The sequence below is a fragment of the Camelus dromedarius genome, chromosome 7, assembly GCF_036321535.1.
Source record: "Camelus dromedarius isolate mCamDro1 chromosome 7, mCamDro1.pat, whole genome shotgun sequence".
Classification (NCBI taxonomy): domain Eukaryota; kingdom Metazoa; phylum Chordata; class Mammalia; order Artiodactyla; family Camelidae; genus Camelus; species Camelus dromedarius.
The window spans coordinates 74415480-74435437 of record NC_087442.1 but is presented as its reverse complement, the minus strand read 5'-3'; the positions used below and the strand labels follow the sequence as shown (position 1 = coordinate 74435437).

Below are 19958 nucleotides of genomic sequence, written 5' to 3'. Positions count from 1 at the left end.
AGAAGGTCAGATGAGAGATCTCTAAGGTCCCTTTCAGGTGTAATAGTTTATAACTATAAATGTTATTAGTTAGCAGCCATGTAATAGCAAAGCAAATATTCAAAATAAAAACATACATATAGATATTCCTTGAATTAAATCATTAGTTCCAATGGAAAATTATAAAGATCTACTTCGTTTTAGCTATTCCTCCAATCACTGAGTCCTTATTTTGCATTTATTAAGCTATGCTCTGTACTGACCCTGTGGATGACAAAAGTGAAAAAACAGGTGAATTTCTGACTTCCGGGAGCTTTAAGTTGCAGAGCAAATTATTTCAAGCCAGAGGCAGCTGTGGACCAAGGCAGTATGCTTGGCCTTAGAATAGCAGTCAGTAACACACCAAGGCCTTTTCTGCACCCGTCAGTTCCCTCCCACTGTGCTGTGGCATTGGCCTCTTCCTTTGCTAACTCTGAAAATAACTATGGCTATGTTGGATATATGCTGCCTGGCAGAAGAGAGAGCTTCCTGTTTCTCTCCTTTATTAGGCTGTTTCTTTGCCTCTTATCCCACCCACCACTGTAACTGCTACCACTCCAAAATCTCCCATTCACAAAACAGAAAAAAGGAAGTGTTTGGAATGAAAGGCATTTTTAAAAGAAAATCATGTTCCGTACAAATGGCTTCCCTAGGTCTAAAGTGTACTTAATGAGCATAGGGTTTGTTAACTGAATAAAGTACAGATTCTGCAGAATGCACAGAATAAAGATACAGCTGAAGCACTGAAAATATAAGAGCACAGGAGGTAAATATATTAAAATGTTTCACCTTTACATTTGCTATTTTCCCTACTTTTTGTCTCTTGTTCGTGTCTTTGCTTCTGCAGTGTGAGGCAGCGCGGGTGAGGGGCGAGAAGCTGCTCACTAGCAAACGTGGGTTGGGGGATTTTACTTTCCTCCTTTCGAAGGCAAGCCCCAGAAGAGGAGCCTGGCCTGCCTTGGAGAATCTAGGCCAAGTTTAAGTTGCTCTTCCTTCCTGCTCCACAAATGGCTAACATCTGCTGCTGATTATGTGGCCCATCTTCTCTAATTTTTCCTGCTAATTCCCACCCAAACGTAGAAGACAGAAATACGGTGCGGAGGAATGTAGTGGAGCCTAGAGAGATGAAGGTGGTGGGATAAAGATGACAAACAGAAGAGACGTGAGGGAAAAGGAGGGAAAGGAATTGAATCATGCTGAGGTCTGCACCAGAGTCTTTTGTTTAATGACGATATTAAGTCCATATGTAAAGCTAACTTCATAGGATTTCTTTTCTGGAATGGCTTTTGAGAGAACAAAGTTAGAGGACATGACTGGAATCAAAGCATTAGGGCATCAAAGATAAATACTTTCTCCATCATTTTGACAGCGGCCAGTTGTGTTAATAGTTGCTTCAGATTACATTATTACATTGCCATAAACAAAGTTAAATAAACTTTTAGGACACAGAAGTTCTAAACAGATTTACTTTACAAACAGGGTAAACTTTTAGCCAACATTCCCAATTTTCAATGTTGAAAGGAGTTTTACTGTGGAACTATTCACTTTCATAACAATTCACTGTGATTTCTTGAATTTTTCATATTTTAAAACATCAGTACTATAGCAAAGAGAAAAATAACACTGCCAGATAGAAGCTGAATACACTAGATATATATTCCAGTAATTAATGTGAAATATCTAGAACAAACAGCGTTTAGAGTTTATTAAAGAAACTTTAATGTTAAACAACTATTTCAAGCTTTTTCAGTGCCGTAAAACTTCAGGAAATGACGTTACATGTTATCAGGACCAGCCCCTTCATTTTACAGATGAGTCAACAGGTATAGGAAAAGCTGAAAGGCCTGTCCGTGCCTGACCAAGGCTGCTCAGGTCTCCTAATTTCCATACCATCTATTCTACCTGGTCTCTGTAATACCTTTAATTTGTGGCTAGACTGTAGAAAAATGCTACAAAAATATAGCTTACCCATATTAAAACTCTCTTAGTACAATGCTCCTGAGGTTTTATAAACCAGTAAAGTTTTTTCAGGTCTTTCAGTAAAACTGGGAGTTCCCAAATGAGCTATTCACATGCCTTGCTATATGTGGAAATGACTCAATTTCTCCAATATATGCTAATCTGTCTTTGTAATTTTTTACACCTCTTTCTGTGTATGCTCCTGTGTGTTGTCTGACTTGGAGTATAAATTCTTAGAATAATAATTTTTATGACACCTTATGCCCCTACCCTGCCCAGAGCTGCATTCTAGAAGGCATGTGACAATTTAAAAAAAAAATCTCATTTCTGTAAAAAAAATTTTCTGATTCTAAATGAAATACTTGTTCACTGTTAAAAAAAAAAAAAGTTAGAAAATACAGAAATTCTCAGAAAAGAAGAAAAATCTTGAACAAACAACCTAATCTTACTTCTAAAGGAACTAGAAAAAGAACAAACAAGACCCGAAGTAAAAAGAAAGAAATCATAAAGAGCAGAGCAGAAATAAGTGAAATAGAGACTTTAAAAAAAGAAAAGATCAATGAAACCAAGAGCTAGTTCTTTGAAAAGATAAACAAAACTGATAAATCTTTAGCCGGACTCATCACGAAAAAAAGAGGGCCCAAATCAATAAAAATCAATAATGAAAAAGGAGAAGTTACAACCAACACCACAGAAATACAAAGGATCATAAGAGATGGCTATGAACAACTCTACACCAGTAAAATGGACAACTTGGAAGAAATGGACAAATTCCTAGAAATGTTCAATTTCCCAACACTGAACCAGGAAGAAACAGAAAATCTGCATAGGCCAATTACAAGTAATGAAATTGAATCAGTAATTTTAAAACTCCCAATAAACAAAAGTCCAGGATCAGACGACTTCACAGGTGAGTTATACCAAACATTTAGAGACGAGTTAATACCTATCCTTCTCAAATTATCCCCCAAAAATGCAAAGGAAGGAATGCTTCCAAACACATTCTGTGAAGCCAGCATCACCCTGATACTAAAATCAAACAAAGATACCAAAAAAAAAAAGAAGAAGAAGAAAATTATAGGTCAATATCACTTATAGATGCAAAAATTCTCAACAAAATATTAGCAAACCAAATTCAACAATACATTACACCATGAACAGGTGGGATTGATCCCAGGGATGCAAGGATGGTTCACACAAATCAATCAGTGTGATACATTATATTAACAAACTGAAGAGTAAAAATCATATGCTCACCTCAATAGAAGCAGAAAGAGCCTATGACAAAATTCAACATCCATTTATGATAAAAATTCTCCACAAAAGGGGTATAGTGAGAACATACCTCAACATAGTAAGGGCAATATATGATAATCCCACAGCTAACATCATACTCGATGGTAAAAAGCTGAAAGCATTTCCTCTAAGTAGAATTAAAAAAAAATTTTTTAAATGAATGAATATAACAAAACATAACAGACTCACAGATAGAACAAACTAGTAGCTACCAGTGAGGAGAAGGAAGGAGGGAGGGAGAAGATAGGGGTAAGGGCTAAAGACGTATCAACTACTAGGTATAAAATAAATAAGCTACAAGGATATATTGTACAGCACCAGGAACATAGCCAATGTTTTATCATAAGTTTAAATAGAGTACCATCTATAAAAATTTTGAATCACTGTCTTGTAAACCTGAAACTAAGTCAATACTCTAAATCAATTTAAAAAAAAAGAAAATACAAAAATGTATATGACAACTGTATTCCTACCACTTCTACTGTGGTAAAATATCCATAACAAAATTCACCATTTGAACCATGTTTAAGTGTACAGTTCAGTAGCATTAACATTCACATTGTTATGCAACCATTACTACCATCTATCTCCAGAGCTTTTTCACCATCTCATACCAAAACTCTGTACTTACTAAAGAATAAATCCTCATCCTCACTGCCCCACTCCTGGAACCACTGTTCTACTTTCTGTCTCAATGGATATGACTATTCTAGGTATCTTGTATAAGTGGAATCATACAACACTGTCCTTTTGTATCTGCCCTGTCTCACTTAGTATATCTTCAAGGTCTGTTCATGTTGTAGCATGTATCAAAATATCTTTTCTTTTTATGGCTAAATAATATTTCATTGTATGTATACATCACATTTTGTTTACTTAGCCATTTGTTGATTGGAATTTGGTTTGTTTTCACCATTTGGCTATAATAAGTGATGCTGCTATGAAAATGGGCAGACAAGTATCTGTTCAAGTCTCTACTTTCAATTCTTTAATGAGTATACCCAGAAGTGGAATTGATAACTCATATAGTAATTCTACATTTAATTTTTTGAGGAGGTTCCATACTGTTTTCCACATCAGCTGCATCATTTTACATTCCCATCCTTCAGACACAGGCATTCCAATTCCTCCACACCCTTGCCAACAGTTGTTATTTTGGTTTTTGATAGCAGCCATCCTACTGGATGTGAAGTGGTATCTCATTGTGATTATGATTTGCATTTTGTAATAATTAGTGATGTTGAGTGCTTACTGACCATTTGGAGAAACGTCTATTTAGATCCTTTGTCCATTTCTGAATTTGGGTTGTTCTGTTGTTGTTGAGTGTAGTATAACTACTTTTACTAACATTTTAAAATATTTCAAATCATCTCCCCAAATATGGGTGTATAATTTTATAAAAACTAGACCATCTTCTACATAGTTTTTAATCTTTTTAAATTCTGAAGTATAATATACATAAAGTGTCCAAAATGTAAAGGTACAATTCAAATCAAATACTCAATCACCATCCAGGTCAAAAGATAAAATATTGCCATCTCCCAGAAACTCCCCTCATGCACTGTCACTCACCCAGTAGTAGCCACTATCCTGACCTTTACAGTAATGCTTTTCTTGATATTCTTTATAGTTTTACAACCACCATGAATCCCTAAACACCATACTTTTGTTTTGCTCGTTTTAAAATTAAATAGAATCCTACAAAATGTATTATTTTGTTTTTGGTTTCTTTAACTCTATGTTATATTTCTGAGAATCATTTATATTTTTACAAGTATATTTCCATTATGTGGTTATACCAATATTATTTATCCATCATCCTGCCAATGGATATTGGGGCTGTTTCCAATTTTCATGTATTACTAATAATGCAACTTGAACATTTTTGCACGTCTCATGGTGTACTTGTGTGTGCACCTCTGTGGGCATTCTTCAAGGAAAGAATTGTTTTGTCATAGGGTTTGTGAGATTTGATGGAATACCAACCATTGCTAAGAATCTCTTGTCTTCTATGGAATATAGTCTCTAAGTGTAATAAATTCAGAACACATTTAAAGTGTCTTTGTAAGATGTTCCAGGATTTTGTTCCTTTATGCTTTCTTTTTAAACTAGTCAATATATTCTAATTCTGTGATACATTCTTTTTATCATCTCTATGACTACCAGATACTCATTACCTGAGGATGGATTTACTCCTTTTTAAAAGCAGCAGTCTCTTTTACTGCCTCTGAAAGTCAGTCTCTACTAAATGCCAACTGATTGTTGTAATGTTGGCATATGAATCCAGTATCATCAAATCTAATAATTTTTCAAGAGAAGCTGAAAATTCAGTTTTTATGTCAAAATCTACAAATTTTAAATGTTACCAGCTAATGTTCTAATTTAAAAAATTATGCATACCAAAAATATTTCCAGATTTATATTATTGACTGCTAGTTTGCAATCCCTGGCATGAAACCCACTGCTGTAACATGGATTAAGGTCTATCTTACATATTTTAAGTGATATAGGTTATTTTCCTTTCCTGATAAATATATTTTTATTTTTTGTTAAATTGGTACAACCTATCAAGAATAACTGGAAATGTGGCATTCCCATGAACTGAGGCTACTTATGTTTGCCAGAAAGCACATTAAAATATTTTGTAATCACAGACTTAGTGAAATAGAAACAGCTGTGTTTGGTGAAATGTTTGTTAGAATCTACTCTTAAAACTTTTTTTCATTTCTTTTAATTTTACTTTGCTTGAGTGTTAAAGTTAGTATCATGTGAAAAATGTTAAAATTATACTTGGTGATATTCTATGGTTTTTCTCTCCTTTTTCCAAAACTAAAACAAGCTAAAAAACTATGTCTCCAAATATAAAAACCAGATTTCTTGGAAAACTGTGTTAATTTCTGAATAATCCACCCTTTTCTGAGGCAGTTCCAGAATAATCTATTATATAATTGCCATGGGTAATTGCTATCCATCTGTTACCATTCAATTACAGTATTTCAGGAAATCTGTAAGTCGACTAATTGGCTCCTATTAGCACATAAATGAAAAGATTCCGAGGATCTAACTTTAGGTTTAAGTGTAACACATTATAATACCCAGTTAGTTATTAAAAAATTATATTTTCTTGCCCCTTAAAGGATTTTTGTTAGGATTAAAATATTCAACTATTGGACTTTATTCTTTATTCATGGATATGCATCTCTCTAATACATAAATTTCAACTGCCATAAAGTCATTTATATTTAACTATGGGCTGAATTTTGTGCTCTTGGAGGTAGATCATGTCAAGCTGAGGACTTTTCCTGGGTGGCAAGCTGTCAGGAGAGAATGTTTGACAATTTTTCTATTCAAAGGCTCATAATATTCCATTCCAACCTGTATGGGGACTGTGTATTCTACATACAATCAATCAATCCATAAATCTTCGGCAATCAATACCAAGTTTACGTCCTCTTAAGCTTTATACACACGCTCACACATGCACACACACACACACCCCCGCTTCAGGCTGCTGGGGTTCCTTAGACTGACTTCATCATATTCAGTGATGTCCTTGATCATTTTGGCCCAACTCACACTTGTATGTGGAGAGAGAAATCCACACATTGAGATATCCTGTGATATGCTCAACCCTTCACGCCGCACCCTTGCTCTGCTAAAGACTGATGGATTCTTCAGATGTGTGCCGAGCACCCACTGTGCGCCATGGACTATGCTAGGTTCCTGGGTCACCAGAATGATTCCTGCCTTCAGAGAGCTTCCCAGCTGGTGGACAGACATGTGAGCATGATTTCAACATAACGAGATAAGTACTCTGAGGAATGGATGAGATACAGAGGCCTCAGTCATTAAATATTTTTGAGCACTTAGGGTCAAGCAGTGTTCTAAATGCTCAGGATACATCAAATGAATAAGACAGTCAAAGATATGTCTGAAACATTTGTAGAACACCTAGGAGAGCTTACACCAGGCTATGAGGATTGGGTTCTACTTCCAAGGTTAATAATTTTATGAAACAAAATTGAATGGCTTCTGCACACTAGAAATAAACAATCCAAAAGTGCAATAGCAAAAACAATTCCACTCAACAATGGAATCAAAAAGCAGAAAATAGTTAGGAATAAATGTAACGAAAATTAAATGGCTTGTCCAAATATACTGCCAGGATTTAAAGCCCCTTTACCAGGGAATCAGCAAGAGTGGAACTCAAACATCCTCATAGTCTGCTCCTAGTTTCTATTTTATGGTATCAGTGGGGAAGTTCAAGCTGCAGCTTTGGGGTTTTTCTCTTTTTCAAAGAACATGTCTTTGATTAGCAGTGAGAAGCTTCCCTGTCCATCACAATCTGCTCGCTGGAAGGGGAAGTGGAGGGCCCGCCGCAGCACGCACACTGCTGGCGCTGGGGCCTCTCCCATGCCTCTCTGCTAAGTGAATGGCTATTTCTGAGTACTGGAAAGAGCCCTGTGGGCAGAAGCATCTTCAAAACAGGAAAGTGGGCACCAAAGGCCCCAAGTTTCTTTGTTGCGGAAGCAGCTATGTCCCTTATCTGTAACCTCATAGCCCAGGGCTGGGGGACGCCGGCTGACACCCAGCTGAGACGGGCGGTGCTCTCAGCACAGAGAGGAGGCCTGAGAGGTGCATGCAGCAGAGAAGCCCAGGGACCCCGTGGTTCAGTCCACTGAGCTCTGCACTCACCCATCTTTACAGTGACAGCCCCTGGGGACAGGGTCAGAGCAAGGGCTTCAGTCTGTGATCTTCATAGTGAGATGAACAAATAACCAACTTCATATGTTTGTAACCCTTGCTGTAGTCTCTCAGGGCCCTGGTTCCATTTCAGGTCTCTCCTGCCTAAACCCACTCAATGTCTGCAAAGGTGCCCTAAAGGTGGGGCAGCCGAGTGTGAAGGACCGAAAGCTCACTGGTCAGAGTCAGCAGGCAGCACAGCTCTTCGGGGGCCCACGCCACTCTTGCCCCCTAACCCTACTATTCTGGTTCCTGTTTTTGTGATTTTGGTCACTCACGGTTTTAACCTGGCTCTGTTTCCTGACTCTGTTATGTGCAGACCCTCGTATGAATGCCCCCTCAGGACTCCGGCCCAGTTAGCTTCTTTACTGTTAACCGTTAGTTACCCTTTGAAGTTCGGAAAGAGGCATCTGGGTCTTAATGTGGCTCATTTCCTGCCTCCTGGGCTCACAGCCACTCCAACCTGCTATCATCTTTTCCCATGATCTTTGGAAGTAAGGGGGGAAGTCATTTTAAACAAAGGAAAAGTAACTGTTAAAAGTCCAAGCAATTGCAGTTTCATTGGGACAAATGTGAATGTTTTAAAGGAATGCTGCTCATTAGCATGTCTGTGCTTAGGCATGCTTTTTATTTACTTGGCTGTACATTTATCTTAAAATTATTGTAACTTAACTTTGAAGTCTTTCACAGAACTAAGCACCTGCACCATTCACCACAGGGCCCCTTGCATTGGATACCTTAACTCTGGGAGGCCCTGTTTGCTCTTTGTGGCCTGCCTCTCGCATTCCTGTGGTCGGCCACCAAAGGAGGAACAAGACAGCTGGGGGAAACAGTCCCAGATCTCTCTGCTCATCCTGTGAGCCGTGCCAGCTACACAGAGGGAAGGAGGGGGGCTGTGGGTGAGGCAGCCGGTTTTGTATGGCACATCCTCTGCTCTTTCGAGTCTTCTGTTCAGGCCAAGTGACTCTGCTCTTTTCCTCCCTTTTCACCTGCCTTCTCTGACGGGTACATCGGAATGGAAGTGAGTGAATGACCAAGCATTCTTTCAGCTGCCATTACTGCTGTTAAGATTAAATCAACACAGTTTAATGACCATTACCGAGTACTTGTGAGATATCAAGCTCTGTGCTGGGCTTGCAGATTAATACAGCAGCAGAGTTCCTGTCACCAGGAGTGCCCAGCCGGATGGGGGAGGCATACTTAAACATACGTTGACAATGGCTCACAATGTGCGCAGTAACATGCATCTAAAAATACAGAAGCAGTAGAGAGAAAGAACTAATTCTGCCTGGAGGTGTCTCTCAAAGGAGCCACAGGTGGTGATCACTGAGATGTTTTAAAGGAAGAATAGGAGTTCTCCATGTGGACAGGAGAGAGGAATGGAAACTAGGGCAACAGAACATGCAAAGACACTGTATGGAACTGTCAACTTTCTAGTGCTCTCATAACAGATTGTCACAAACTTGTGACTTAAACAACACCAATTTATTATAGAATGATTCTGTAGGTCAGAAGTCCAGTGTGGGTCTCAATGGACTCAAATCAACATAGGACTGCATTCTCTTTTGGGGGCTTTAGGGAAGTACCTGGTTCTTTCCCTTTTGCCCAAATTTCCTGTCTTGTGATCCCCTTCCTCTGGCAAGTCCTTCTCACACTTCCAGGCTTTGCTTCTTCTCCTGTTTCATCTCTCTATCTCAGCCAAGAAAGTCTCTGCTCTGAAGGACTCACGTGATGAGACTCATGTGATTAGCCCAGCCGGATAATCCACAATAATCTCTTCATCTCAAGGACCGTATCTGCAGAGTCCCTTTTGCCATGTAAAGTAACACATCTACACATAACAGCTATTAGAAGGTGGAAATTTTGAGGGGGGCACCATCCTGCCTACCACAGGAGGTATTATAGAACCGAAATGGTCAGAGCAGGTTCAGCAAAAGAGGAGACAGGTTTGGAGAGGGTGGCAACTGCCAGATAACGAAGGCCCTTGTATACCACATTAAGGGACCTAGACTTAATCCTGGAGGTGATAGAGTCCTCTGAAGGGTTTTAAGGTGAAAATTGTGTTTTAGATGGAGCACTCTGCTGGCAGCATGAGAGACAGATTCAAGGGGACACAACTTGAAGTCAGAGGAAGTGATTGGTTACCTACTGCCCCATTCTCAACAAGAAGTGATGAGGACTCGTGTGTGGCACTATATGGATTCCGTTTATTCTATGAAACTGTCTGACAATATTTAGTTCAACAGAACCTATGGATGAAATGCCCCATAATACCGAACTTCTCTCTAAAAAATGGCCACACTATCTGAACATTGATACTCTTACCAGTTAAGTAAATCATTTCAAGGGTTCCAAGTGTTAGGAGAAGGTGTTTCATGCCCTCTAATTCCACAGTCTTGAATGACCCTTGCCCAAACGAAGTCCTAGCTTGTCCAGTAACAGATAATAGCAGCTGCCTCTGTTTGGGAGTCATCAGCTTATAGGGAGGCGGTAGTTCAAACCATGAGGTAGGAGGTAGTTCAGACCAGGGAAAGTGAATAATTTTTAAGAAGAAAAAAGGTAATGACAAAATCCTGGACCATACCAACTTTTAAGAGGAGGACCAGAGGAGAAAAAAGAAGAGTAAGGAGAGAACCATGAGACCATATGTCACAGGAATCAGAGGAAGAGTGAGTTCAAGGAACAATGGACTGTAGTAAGTCAATAATAATAAATGTCATAAAGTTTTCAAGAATGAAAAGGACAGAGAAATGTCATTTGAATTTAATAATTAAGAGGTCACTGAGGCTCCACTTTCAATCAAGAATAACAGCCCATTTTTGGGTTGGGTTGTTTATTTTTCTTATTGAGTCGTATGAGCTGCTTATATATTCTGGAGATCAAGCCTTTGTCGGTTTCACTTGCAAAAATTTTCTCCCATTCCGTAGGTTTTCTTCTTGTTTTACTTCTGGTTTCCTTTGCTGTGCAGAAGCTTGTAAGTTTCATTAGGTCCCATTTGTTTATTCTTGCTTTTATTTCTTCCAGGAGAAAATTTTTGAAATGTATGTCAGATAATGTTTTGCCTATGTTTTCTTCTAGGAGGTTTATTGTATCTTGTCTTATGTTTAAGTCTTTAATCCATTTTGAGTTGATTTTTGTATATGGTGTAAGGGAGTGTTCGAGCTTCATTGCTTTACATGCTGCTGTCCAGTTTTCCCAACACCATTTGCTGAAGAGACTGTCTTTATTCCAATGTATATTCTTGCCTCCTTTGTCGAAGATGAGTTGACCAAAAGTTTGTGGGTTCATTTCTGGGCTCTCTATTCTGTTCCATTGGTCTATATGTCTGTTTTGGTACCAATACCATGCTGTCTTGATGACTGTAGCTCTACAGTATCGTCTGAAGTCTGGGAGAGTTATTCCTCCAGCCTCTTTCTTTCTCTTCAGTAATGCTTTGGCAATTCTAGGTCTTTGATGGTTCCATATGAATTTTATTATGATTTTTTCTAGTTCTGTGAAATATGTCCTGGGTAATTGGATAGGGATTGCATTAAATCCGTAGATTGTCTTGGTCAGTGTGACCATTTTAACAATATTGATTCTTCCAATCCAAGAGCATGGAATATCTTTCCACTTTTTAAAGTCTTCTTTAATTTCCTTCATCAATGGTTTATAGTTTTCTGTGTATAATTCTTTCACCTCCTTGGTTAGATTTATTCCCAGATATTTTATTACTTTGGGTGCTATTTTAAAGGGGATTGTTTCTTTACTTTCTTCTTCTGTTGATTTATCGTTAGTGTAAAGAAATGCAACTGATTTTTGAACGTTAATTTTGTAACCTGCTACCTTGCTGAATTCTTCAGTCAGCTCTAGTAGTTTTTGTGTGGACCTTTTAGGGTTTTCTATTTATAGTAACATGTCATCAGCATATAATGACACTTTTACCTCTTCTTTTCCAATTTGGATCCCTTTTATTTCTTTCTCTTGCCTGACTCCAAGGAAGACATACAAATGATCAAAAAGCACATGAAAAAATGCTCCATATCATTAATTATCAGAGAAATGCAAATCAAAACTACAATGAGGTATCACCTCACACCAGTCAGAATGGCCGTCATTCAAAAATCCACAAATGACAAATGCTGGAGAGCCTGTGGAGAAAGGGGAACCCTCCTACACTGCTGGTGGGAATGCAGTTTGGTGCAGCCACTATGGAAAACAGTGTGGAGATTCCTCAAAAGACTAGGAATAGACTTACCATATGACCCAGGAATCCCACTCCTGGGCTTGTATCCAGAAGGAAATCTACTTCAGGATGACACCTGCACCCCAATGTTCATAGCAGCACTATTTACAATAGCCAAAACATGGAAACAGCCTAAATGTCCATCAACAGGTGACTGGATAAAGAAGATGTGGTATATTTATACAATGGAATACTACTCAGCCATAAAAACCGACAACATAATGCCATTTGCAGCAACATGGATGCTCCTGGAGAATGTCATTCTAAGTGAAGTCAGCCAGAAAGAGAAAGAAAAATACCATATGAGATCGCTCATATGTGGAATCTAAAAAACAAAAACAAACAAACAAAAACAAAGCATAAATACAGGACAGAAATAGACTCACAGACAGAGAATACAGACTTTTGGTTACCAGGGGGGTGGAGGGTGGGAAGGGATAGACTGGGATTTCAAAATTGTAGAATAGATAAACAAGATTACACTGTATAGCACAGGGAAATATACACAAAATGTTATGATAACTCACAGAGAAAAAAATGTGACAATGTGTATATGTCCATGAATGACTGAAAAATTGTGCTGAACACTGGAATTTGACACAACATTGTAAAATGATTATAAATCAATAAAAAATGTTAAAAAAAAAAAAGAGTAACAGAACCCAGATCGACCCTCCTACCTTAAACAACTATAAAATGGACCAAATTAGATGAAACAGCAGTTTTCAGACTTTGGACAATAGCCCAGGACAGTGAGCCCTAGGAATAGGTGAAAAATTTAGTTGAGGACTACAGGTGCCCCATTTTCCTACTTAGAGATGTTTCCAAGTGAGAGCACAGTGGGGGAGCCCAAACAGGGCCAAGCGGTCTTGCTGGTTTGAGAAGACAGCGTTTGGGGTCAGGGAGACCAAGTTGGCAAAAATATATAGGTGAAGAGAAGGAAGAGTTTCATGGAGAGAGAGAGAGAGCTCACTCCAGAAATCCGCAGAGGAATACTGATCAGTACATGCATATGAGGATACTGCTGCGGCTGGGGAAAGAACTTCCAGAGAGGAGGGAATGGAACAATACCTGGAGATCACACAGAGCCAAGAATAGTTCCTGTCAGGGGGTTAGAAAGACCTGCTGACACAAGGGCACTGAGCAGGAGGGTGTTGGCTCAGTAGTGGAGCAAATTAGCTCAGACAAAAGATAATTTTGGACTTCCTTAACAAAGTTTAAAAGCAAGCCTTGAAAGGATCAAATTACTTCCACGTAACTTAATTGTGACTTACAAAGCTTAAAAATATTTAAAGGAATACCCCCCAAAGTCCATTTCACAACAGTGTAAAAATCACAATGTCTGGCATTCAGTACAATATGAGTAGGCATGTACATGATCGAGCAATCCCACTCCTGGGCATATATCCAGAAAAGACAAAAATTCTAATTCAAAAAGATACATGCACCCCAGTGTTCATAGCAGCACTATTTACAATAGCCAAGACATGGAAGCAACCTAAATGCCCATTGACAGATGAATGGATAAAGAAAATGGGGGGGCTATATATATACATATATGTGTGTGTGCGTGCACGTGCGTGTGTATATTGTGGAATATTACTTAGCCATGAAAAAAGATGAATTACTGCCATTTGCAGCAACATAGATGGACCCTAGAGATTATCATACTAACTGAAGTAAGTCAGACAGAAAAAGATGAATATCTTATGATATCACTTATATGTGGAATCTAAAAAAATGATACAAATGAACTTATTTACAAAACAGAATAGACTCACAGACATAGAAAACAAACTACAGATACTAGGAGGAAGGGGGCAGAGAGGGGTAAATTTGGAGTTCAGGATTTGCAGATACTAAGTAATATATATAAAATAGATAAACAATAAGAACTTACTATATAGCACATTCAATATCTTATAATAACCTATCGGAAAAGAATCTGAAAAAGAACATATATATATATATCTATTCACATATGTATGACTGAATCACTTTGCTATACAACTGAAACATTGTAAATCAACTATACTTCAATTAAAATTAAAATAAAAAAAAGTAGGCATGCAAAGAAGCAGAAAAATATGGCTTATAGTGAGAAAAATCTATCAGTGGAATACACACAGAAATAGAATTAGTAGACAAGTACATTAAAACAGCTATTATATATATGTTTTGAATGTAGGGGGAAAGGCAGAGGAAATCAGGAGCATAATGAGAGAAGTGGAAGTTGTAAAAAAAAGAAAACCCAAATCAAACTTCTAAAGATGAAAAATATAACACTTGAGATTTTTTTTAAAAAATTCCCTGGATGGGATTAACAGCAGATTAGACACTAAAGAAAAAGAGATTAGTGAGCTTTAAGATGTAACAACAGAAATTATCCAAAATGAAATAAAGAAAAAAGACTGGAAGATAAAAATGAACAGAACATCAGTGATCTGTGGACATCAAGTAGCCAAACATATGACTCATTAGAGTCACAGAAAGAGCAGAGAAAGGGACAGAAAAGATATTTGAAGAAACAACACTTGAAATTTTTCCAAATTTGATGAAATGTATAAACCCACAGATTGAAAACTTTGAACAATTCTCAAGTTGAAGAAAACCACACCAAGACACATCATAAACAAATTACTAAAAAAAAACAGTGATAAAGAAGAAAAAAATACCAAAATCAGCCAGGGAAATGAGAAAGTCACTGGTCAGTTTACCAATTTGGTGATAGACTGGCGGTCTGGTCACTGTGGACTGCTGAGTGACTGGCAAGTAAGGGAGTGGAGATAAAGAAAAAAACTGAGATGAAAGCAGGGTAACTAGATGGGAGCACAGCATCCAAAGTGGGTTTTTGTTTGTTTATTTTTCAAATGAGAAAGAATTGAGCAAATTTATAGGTAGTTAATAATATTATCATAGTGTTAATGATAAAATAATAATGAAATAACTGACACTGATTAAGCCCTCATTTGTGTACTAGATACTGTACTCAATAGCTTACATACATTGATTCATTTAGTCCTCACTACAGTCTTATGAAATAGCTGTTTTTATGTCTCTATTATAACTGAAGTAACTGTGGTACAGATTGATGAGCTATTACTCCAAATTACCTAGTTTAAAAGTTCCAGGGCTGGAATTCAAACCAAAGTCCACTTGTGATATACTTGACTTCTATATGCTGAGCCAGCAAAGAGGGAGAAGTAGGGTTACAGAGGAGAGAGGGTATAATTGATGCCTAGGAAGAGATAGGAGATTATATATTTGAGAGCACAGGAGGATGGGTTGGACTTGACGAGGAGGAAATGAAGACTTCATTTTTGAGATATGGGGAAAGAAGTTAAGGATGGGTGTGGATGTAGATAAACAGAATCCCTGATGAGTTGAGGTGGCTTAAATTGTTTTTGGTGAATGAGTTAGGTGTTTGGGAAAGGTCAAGCTTGATATAACAACCAAGAGGAAAAGTCAAACACAAGGAGTGATGAATCATATTTAAGAGCTGAGTTGCATTTGGAAACTAAATGGGAATGGCTATGTTGTTTATTTCTAGCAGTGAGAGGGAGATAAGGATGGTAAGGATTTATGCTTTCAAGTTTATGCTACCTCCCAAAGCAAGATGAGACCACCAGCAGGTAATGTCAAAGAGGCAACAAGAACAGAGCAGGTTAATAACCATCTTCACCTTGGTTGCCCTACAAACACCCACACAAACACCTAATTGTTTCCTCATGCTGACCCCGTTCCAGATAAGTTCACTTGGTAAAAGCTCTCACTGAGCTATTAGTTTCCTTGGAATGTCCTAAAATTTCAATTTTTGAAATTTTTTCCATATTATTACATGTCATCTATGAATCATGAACCCTTGTTAAACTTGTAGCTCTAGAGTAAATGTTTCCTTCCAGTCTCGATTACCAACAAGGCAATTCAGTAACACAAGTATCTATTGTGAAATCTTATTTATGAACTTATGACATTATATGTAACATTTTGTTGTGTATACTCTTTAACAACTTACAACTGGGCTTAAGGCTCTATTTGTTAGACTCTGCATTTGTAAAACATGACTAAAACTTGGATTCTTACCTAGTTGTATCATGCAGTGCGAATATGCAACTGTCTTTTTCACATTCATGAGTGAAGCATTTCATCTATTAGAAGTGAACCTTTTTATTTTTAAGAGAGATTTGTTTTTAGTAGAGTAGACCAAGTAAAGATAGTTTATCAAGCCTCTTTCTGAATATCTATGACTAACCTTTGCAAATTTATGTAAAAACTACAAAGACATATCAGCTGTTTTGTCCTGTCAGCTTTCTTTACAGGTTCTTGGGCCCCAGAGGCAATTTGGCTAGTGGAGTGATGGAAACAGCAAATAGGAAAGGAAATCTTCCTGTTTTTTCTGTGGTTATAAAACCTGGCAACAGGCATCTTTGGCCCACCTGCCATGAGGCTTCAAACTACTGCTGTTTCAGATGGGCCTCAAGTTAGAGAAAATACAGCAGAGTTTTCACTAAGTCTGAGCTAGGATTTGGCTGTATCTGCCACTAGAATCTGATCAGACTATTCTGCAGTTTGAAATTCTGCCCTGAATTCCTGTTGCTTATAGCAATCATTTTCAAGCTTTTGCTTATTATAAGTAGTACATATGCATTACAGAACATTAGAAAATACAGATAAGCAAAAATAAAAAGCCATATATTCTTACTACCCAAAGAACATCATTTTAACATCTTAATTCTTATCCTTCTGGATCAATACCTTATTGACATTCTCTTTTTGATGAATTGTCATTGTACTCTTAATTCTTTAAATGTGGTTTCCTTTCATTCTTCGGACATATTTATAACAGCAGCTTTGAAGTCTTTGTTAAGTCCAACATCTGCACCCCCAGAGTACTTTCCAAACTTTTTTCTTTGCATGTCTCATAATTTTTTGTTGAAAATTGGACATTTTGGATAACACTGTAACAAGTCTGGATTCTAATCCTCTCCAGGCTTCTTCTTGTTGCTATTTTGTCTTTGTTATTATTGTTCAAATGTTTATTTGTTTAGTGACTTGGCTGGACTAGTTCTGAAGTGTATTTCCTCCATAGTGTGCAGCCTCTGATGACTCTGTGTAGATAATCTTCCCTTGTTTTCATTTTTAAGCTTGGCTTCCTGGGGGTTGCTCCTGGGTCAACATAGCTCGGTCAGCCGTTGATTGGTCAGAGATTGTTGTTTAAGCGTCACGAGCCAGTCAAGTTTTCATCTTTTTCCACTGAATCTGTATGAGGCTTGGGGACCACTTTCAAGGTTCAGGGGGGGTTACGTATCTGCCACACCTTTAGCTCAAGGACTGATAGCTTGGAAGTACCCCTCTCTGGTTACTCCTGAGAGGTCATAGCCTTGAGATTTTCCACAGGCTTCTGAACCACCACTACTGAGTGTGGTATTAGCAGGGCCCTCTTTGACTGTGTCTGGCCTCAATTTCTCTGTTAAACTTCTGCTGGTCTGCCTCTGGTATCACTAAGCTATTAGCCTCCTTTTACTATTAATCCTTGTGTGTTTTCTGTTGTTTCTGACAATGCTCTGGGGGCATGAATGGCCTATACTGTTCCAAATAAAGAGACCATCCTCAGGCAGGAGTTGATCAGCAAGAGTTGGGGGCATAACGGACTCTGACCCTCCTAGGCTGCCAAGCCTGCCCTGAGTCTCCCTGTAAAGCGGGAGCCTGGGGAGCGGGGATGGGCACTACTGAACAGCTGCAACCTCCCACCTGCTAAAGCTCTTTCACGCACAGAGCTTGCGGGGAGGGGAGGATGAGTGCAGCAGTTTTCTGGAGCGGCCCCACCCACCTGAATAGATCTTCGGCAACAGGAAGGTGGGGGCGATGGGCTCGTCATTGGCTGCCAAACCTGCCCAGAGTAGTTCTCACACAACAGGGAGCTAAGGATGATGGCTGCAGCTCATGGTGCAAATGCCAGTCTCCCACTGTCCTTACTGAGTGTCAGTAGATTCTGCTGAGTAAATGCTTCTCAATTTCTTGCATGCCCTTCGGTCAGTTTCCATGATTGTCTTAGATAATTTTGACCAGTTTAATCAATATTTCTTTGATGAGAGGATTCATCAAGCTCTTCACAGCACCGTTCTGGAAGTAACTTTACTTATTTGCTTTATACTTAAAATATTAAGAAAATAATTGCAAAATACCAAATATAGTTTATAAACAATTAAACTAATGAGTGTACTTTTAGACATTCCGTCATTTCTTTTGTGTCTGTCTCCTCGGACTGTCAGCTACCGAAGGGCGGGGCCTATGCCACATTCACTTGTTTCCATCACGCAGGGCAGGGGGTGGGAGGTAATGGTCTTTTCAGCCTTAAAACAAAACTAAATACTATATGTGTTTTTAAACAAATGATTCCATAATTGCTTCACCCAGTGGCTTACCTCCAGTGGCCAGCTTACTAGGCTCGTTTGCCAACTAGTTACAAGGCTGGCTTCCACGTGGCCTTCACAGTACACACATACACATATAAACCCACACTCATGCACAAATTTTTCCTGACCTTTTCCCAGTTACTTTTCTTCTTTAAGAGTGCCCATATGCAAAGCTTTTTTTTTTTTTTAACCTATTAGACTTTCAAGGCACAGTGCCTTTGGCCTATCACCTTTTTAGGAGCCAATGAAAATGTGACCCAAAATAAATTATATATTGGCTCAAAAATACAGAAAGAAAAATGCAGAACAAAAATAAATGTGTTTAATTAAATATCTATAAAATGTAACATTAGGTCAACTTACCAACAGCAACTCAATACTTACAAGGTTACATGTAAATTATTTTTAAGGTGGCACCTGCATACATTTTAAGATATTTCACATAGTGAGAACCTCCTCAAAGGTCTTAAAAATCCTGTTCCCCATATTTCACTCATGCATAAAAAAAGAAGGTTGTGGGGATTGGAATGCAGGCCTGGCACCAGCTTGTAGGGACCTCGTGAAAGATCCCACTTACAAAGAAGAGGTGGCTGCATAGTGCATTGAACAATGTTTTCCCACCCTGTTTTTGGTAGAGAGACCATGAAACCCACCCTGTAGACTCAGGCCTTTACATCTTATCAGTTCCATTCATTCACCTGCTCACTCAACATGGATTTGCCAAACACCTACACTGTGCCTGGGGTTCTACTGGCTGAGGATACAGCAAAGAACAAGGCAACCCAGGCCCTTTCCTCATGGTGCTTATGTACTAGTTGGGGAATAACATTCTTTTGATCACATAAATAAATGTGTTACTACAGATGGTAATATGTGGTATGTTATGAAGTACAGAGTTCTTTGGAGGTGGTGTATATAGGTATCTATTTTAGATATAGACATCAGAGAAGGCCTACATATGGACTGATATGTAAGCTGAGATATAAGGAAAGAGCTGGAGAGAAGTGGGGGAGCGTGGGTGTGGGGATGAGGAATGGCAGATGCAGAAGCCCTGGGGAAGGAAAGAGATTCATGCATTTATGGAAATAAAAGGCAGCCAGTATGGCTGAAGCATTATGAGTTAGAGGAGGGTGTTGTTAAAGGGGACTGGGAGGGAAGCAGGGTCATACAGGACCCTGGGGGTCATATCAAGGGTCTCGAATTCTAATCCACCTGAAGAGTTTTGAGCACCAAGCATAACTGGACCATGTCTGATTTTTCAAAAGATCTCCATGGAAAGTAGATGGACAGGGGCGCTGAGT

At 38.5% G+C, this 19958-nt stretch overlaps 1 protein-coding gene across 2 annotated transcripts in view; it reads left to right on the top strand.

Annotated features, from left to right (window-relative positions):
- CCDC146 (coiled-coil domain containing 146) overlaps window positions 1–19958 on the top strand; it is a 104789-nt gene that overhangs the window by 45005 nt on the left and 39826 nt on the right. The gene's annotated exons all lie outside the window — the stretch shown is intronic.